The sequence below is a fragment of the Myotis davidii genome, unplaced genomic scaffold, assembly GCF_000327345.1.
Source record: "Myotis davidii unplaced genomic scaffold, ASM32734v1 scaffold489, whole genome shotgun sequence".
Lineage (NCBI taxonomy): Eukaryota > Metazoa > Chordata > Mammalia > Chiroptera > Vespertilionidae > Myotis > Myotis davidii.
The window spans coordinates 94,211-99,443 of NW_006299708.1; the positions used below are offsets into that span (position 1 = coordinate 94,211).

At 38.8% G+C, this 5,233-nt stretch overlaps 1 protein-coding gene across 1 annotated transcript in view; it reads left to right on the forward strand.

Moving 5' to 3' along the window:
* Positions 1-5,233, forward strand: part of COL4A5 (collagen type IV alpha 5) — a 278,780-nt gene that overhangs the window by 32,740 nt on the left and 240,807 nt on the right. The window lies entirely within an intron of this gene.

The following is a 5,233-nucleotide window of genomic DNA, read 5'->3' on the forward strand; positions in this document are numbered from 1 at the left end:
CACAGCCACTAGCCACTCAAGCTCCCAGTGGAGGCTGGCTGGAAGCAGGTATCTGGGATTTATTTGTCTTCTATAATTGAAACTTTGTTGCCATGAGCTGAGCCCACATATGGCTCAGGGTGTGCAGGAAGCTTGGCTTCCTCCATTGTATGGGCAACCAAGCCTCCTGCTTGCTCCAGCTCTGTGGCTGCCAGCCACCATCTTGGTTAGGTTAATTTGCATACAGTTACTCTGATTGGCTTGTGGGCATGGCTTGGGGTGTAGCAAAGGTATGGTCAATTAGCAACTTTGTCTTTTATTAGTGTAGATATACACTGGATTTTATCATAGTTTTTTTCTGTATGCATTGATATGATATATGATTCCTATCCTTCATTTTGTTTATGTAGTGTTTCACTTTTATTGAATTTGTGAATATTGTACCAACATGCATCCCCAGAAAAAATCCCACTTAGCCTGGTGTATGATCTTTTTAATGTATTGCTAAATTTAATTTGCTAATATTTCGTTGAGGATTTTAGCATCCATGTTTGTTAGGGATAGAGGCTTCAGTTTTCTTTCTTTGTAATATCTTTATCAGGTTTTGGAATGAGGATTATGCTGGCCTCATAAAGTGAGCTTGGGAAGGAAAAGTGTTAGTTCTTCTTTGCATATTTGGTAAAATTCCCCGTGAAGCCATCCAGTCCAATACTTTTGTTTTATGGGACTTTTTAAAAATTACAGCTTCAAATTCATTAGTTGCAATCAATCTATTCCAATTTTCTCTTTTTTCCTAATTCAGATTTACAAGATCCTATGTTAGTAGGAAATTATCCATTTTGGTCAGATTGTTTGATTTGTTGCTATATAGTTGTTCATAATATTTTCTTATAATCTTTTGCATTTCTGTGGTGTCAGTTTTTACTTTGCTTTCATTTCTGCATTTGTTTATTTTGATCCTCTCTCTTTGTTGTATGACTCTAGAAATAAAGTTATCAATTTTGTTTATCTTTTCAAGGAACTCACTTTAGGTTTCTTTGTTTTTTATTCTTTCTTAGACTCTATTTGGTTTAATTCTTCTCTGATCTTTATTATTTTCTTTCTTCTACTCTGAGTTTTGTTTCTTTTTCTAGTTCCTTTAAGAGTAAGGTTAGATTGATAGTTTTCATGTTTCTTGAGGTAGACCTGTAAGGCTATGAATTTCCCTCTTACAACTGCTTTAGATATGTCACAATGTTTTTGGGTTGTTGTCTTCTCATTGTCATTTGTTTCAAGGTGTGTTTCCATTTCTTCCTTGATCTTACTGTTAACCTATTCATTGTTTAGTAACATGTTATTTATCCTCCATGTGTCTGTATGATTTTCAGTTTTTTTCATGTGATTTATTTCCAGTTTCAGACCATGATAGTAAGAGAAGATACTTTATATGATTAAATCTTCTTCATTATTGATGCTTAATTTGTGCCCTAACATGTGTATCCTAGAGAATGTTCCAATGGCACTTGAAAGGAATATATATTTTTCTGCTTTGTAGTAAATTGCTCTGATGATATAAATCAAATCCATCATATTTAGTGTGTCATTTAATTGTTAATTATCTGTCTGAATGATCTATTCATTGATGTCAGTGGGGTGTTAAAATTCCCTACTATGACTGTATTATTGTCAATCTCTCCCTTTATGTTCATCAAGATTTGTTTTATAAACAGGGTGTCTACAAAAGTATATACACACTTTAAAACCTTATTTCTATTATATTTTGTAAAGGAAATGTATTTTAATAAACACTGCCTTTATAATTATTCAAGGTGTGTATATGTTTTTTGGGATACCCTGTATCTAGGTGCCCTTATGTTGGTGAATAAATGTTTATAAGGTTAATATCCTCTTGTTGGATTGATTCCTTTATCATTATGCAGTTTTCTTATTTGTCCTTTATTTTAGCCTTTGTTTTAAAGTCTTTTTTGTTTGATAGAAGTATTGCTACCCCAGAATTTGTTTCAGTTCCACTTGCATGAAATATTTTTCCATTTCTTTACTTTTATTCTGTGTGTACCTTTCATTCTGAGATGAGTCTCTTGTAGACAGCATATATATGGATCTTGTTTTCTTACCCAGTCAGCTACCCTGTGTCCTTTTATTGGAGCATTTAAGCCATTTACACTTAAAGTGATTATTGGTAGATATGAATTTTTTTCCTTTTTATAACAAAGAAGACCCTTTAAGATTTCTTTTAATACTGTTTTGGTGGTAATGAACTATGTTAGCCTTTTCTCATCTGGGAAGCTCTTATATATCTCCTTTAGTTTTAATTTATAGTGTTGCTGGGTGATGTAGCCTTGGTTGTATATCTTTTCTTTTTATCACTGAATATTTCATTCTAGCCTGAAATGTTTCTGTTGAGAAATCAGCTGGAAGTCTTAAGGAAGCTCCTTTTTAGATCACTGTCTTCCTCTTGCTGCTTTTAAGATTCTTCCTTTCTGTTGAAACTTTGCCATTTTAATTCTGATGTGTCTTATTGTTGCCCTCTTTGGGTTCATCTTGTCTGGGACTCTCTATGCATCCTGGACATGTATGTCTTTTTTTCTTCACCAGGTAAAGGAAGTTTTCAGTTATTATTTCTTCAAATAGGTTCCAATCACTTGTTTTCTCACTCCTCGTTCTTGTACCACTATTATGTGGTTATTGTTATGCTTCACATTGCCCAAATGTCCCTTAAATTATTCTTATTTTTTAAAATTCTTTTTAATGCTGCTCTGATTGTATATTTTCACCTAGCTCATCTTCCAAATCACTGTTTTGATACTGTTTCATCTAACCTACTGTTTATTCCTTCTACCGTATTCTTCACTTCAGATATTGTATTCATTTCTGAGTGGTCCTTATTTATAGTTTACATTTTCTTTTTCATGGTTTTGAAGTTCTCACTAAGTTCCTTGAGCATTCATATAACCATTTTTTAACTCTGTATCTGGCAGATTGCTTGCCTCCATTTCATTTAGCTCTTTCTCTGAAGATTTCTCCTGTTTCATTTGGGGAATATTTTTTCTCTCCCTGTTTTAGCTGCCTCTTTTTGTTTGTTTCTGTGTATTAGGTAGATCTGCAATGTCTTTCACTCAGGGAATGGTGTCCTTATGTAGTAGGTGACCTGTGAAACCCTGTAGCACAGTCTTTTTGAACACCTGTGTTGGGTGCTCCAGGAATGTCCCTTGTGTGATTTATCTGAGACTTCCTGTTGCAGTTGAGGCTAGATTGCTATTAGCTTGTCTTTGAGTGGGGTTAATTCTCAGGATGAATGACTCTGTGGATAGACCTTGGCCATAGTATTAAAACACTGTGCTGATGATGACCATATAAGGTGGAATTAGTCTTATCAGGCTTTAGAGCCTGTCAAGATCTCCCTTTGGATATGCCACTTGTGAAGCTAATTGGATCCTGCTTTGATGTTATATGAAATTTTGTATTGAGTGTGTTGGTTCTTGGGCCCCTTGGAAGGGGCTCTGGTGTAGATCAATGTCTGACATTGCTTGTGACTGGCTGTGAGGAGCCTGTTTGGAGCTACAACGCAATCCATGCTTTGTGGTTACCTCTGCTGGGCCTAGGCATACGTGGAAAGGATCAGGCTGTGTAACAAGGCTTCCTTTTTCCAGCACCAAGCCCAGGGAAAGGTAATCAAAAGACCAAACATACTCCAAGTTCTGCTTCTGCCTGCCAGCTTCCTGTTAGTCTCAGTCACTTAAAGAGCCTCTAGTAGTACTGAAGTTACAAAAGGTAGGTTCTCAGTAAGTCACCAAGTAGTGGCAAGTAGTGTTCAACAGATTGATAGAGGTTCAAACTTGATGCCTGTGCTCAGTCTCAGGCCACTCAACAGAAGTCACAGGGTACACCAATTTTACTTGCCACCAGTTTTGTGGTCATAGACCTTTGCAGTATGGCGGGATCTCGGAGTTGTCAGGATAAGGTTAGCAGAGCATATCAGGTCCAAAGAGACCAAGATTTGGCTGTGTGCAAGGAGGGCTCTGTCATTCAAGGGAAAAAATGGCCCCTGTTCTAGAACCACACAAGTCTGTCCTGGATTCTGCCTGGAGATCCTAAGCTTGGCAGGATGGGGCTCCTGGGAATCTGTAGTGTTGGGCTTATGGCTCTTCCATGAGGCAAAGGAGTTGGTCAGGCTCATAGGAATTTGTAGGAAATGGCCTCCACCTCACAGCCACACAACTCAGTCTTATCCATATTCCTCCCTGACCTCCTGGAGAGCCTGAGATCAGCAGGGCAGGCCCACCAGGAGTTTAGAGGGTGAGGCTAGTGGATCTCCTCTGAGGGGAAGGCACTTATCAGGCTCATGGGATGGTGGGGGGCGGGGAATGACCCCATTCCAGAGCCACAAATCTCATTCACTAGCACTCCCTGAGTCAGCCCAGACTTCTATAACCCAGGTCCAGGCAGCAGACTCCTCCTCAGGGTATGAACTCCACAAGGTGGGGGGACAGGCATTCTGGAGGATGGGGCATTGTATTTCCCCAGGCAGTTGTATGTAGGGGAGTGCTATATGCAAGAAAGTTGGCATATATGGTGTGGAAGAAGGACTCAGCACAGGGCCCTGGATGTTGTCCCTTCAGCTCTCTCCCAGGAACCACAAACTTTAGTTACCCCTCACCTGACTCTAGTCCATTTGCGCTCCCTCTGCCTGATCCCAGCGTGAGTGGCTTTGATGATATATTGTGCACTGGCCCTTTAAGAGGTTGCCTGGATTTCTAACAGACTCATCTCTCTTAGGAGGACAAAATCCTTTCTGATTTTCACAGCTGTATGTTAGGTGGTCCCCTCTTCCAAGCTCCGGTACTCTGGGCTGTGGAGCCCGGGGTTGAGTTGAGACTCTTGCTCCTAGAGGCAAACTTTTGCATCTGAGATAGCTCAGTCTCCACTTGTGGGATCTGGGTCAGCCCTTTACACATCTTCGTACTTCCTACCAGTTTTAATGTGGCTTCTTCTGTAAAATCTTGACTGTAAGACTTCTGTTCAGCTAGTCTTCAGTTGCTTATTCAGGTTGATTATTCTATATTTTAGTTGTAATTCCAGTTTAATCCTAAGATGAGGTGATGAGGTGAATGTAACTTCCACCTACTTCAATGTCATCATGGATTTACATTAATTTTTCCATATGTTTGCTCAACATTTGTGCATTTTGGGAAGAATATCTATTCAAAGCCTTTACCTATTTTTTTTTTCTGGGACTTTGTCTTTTTGTTATTTA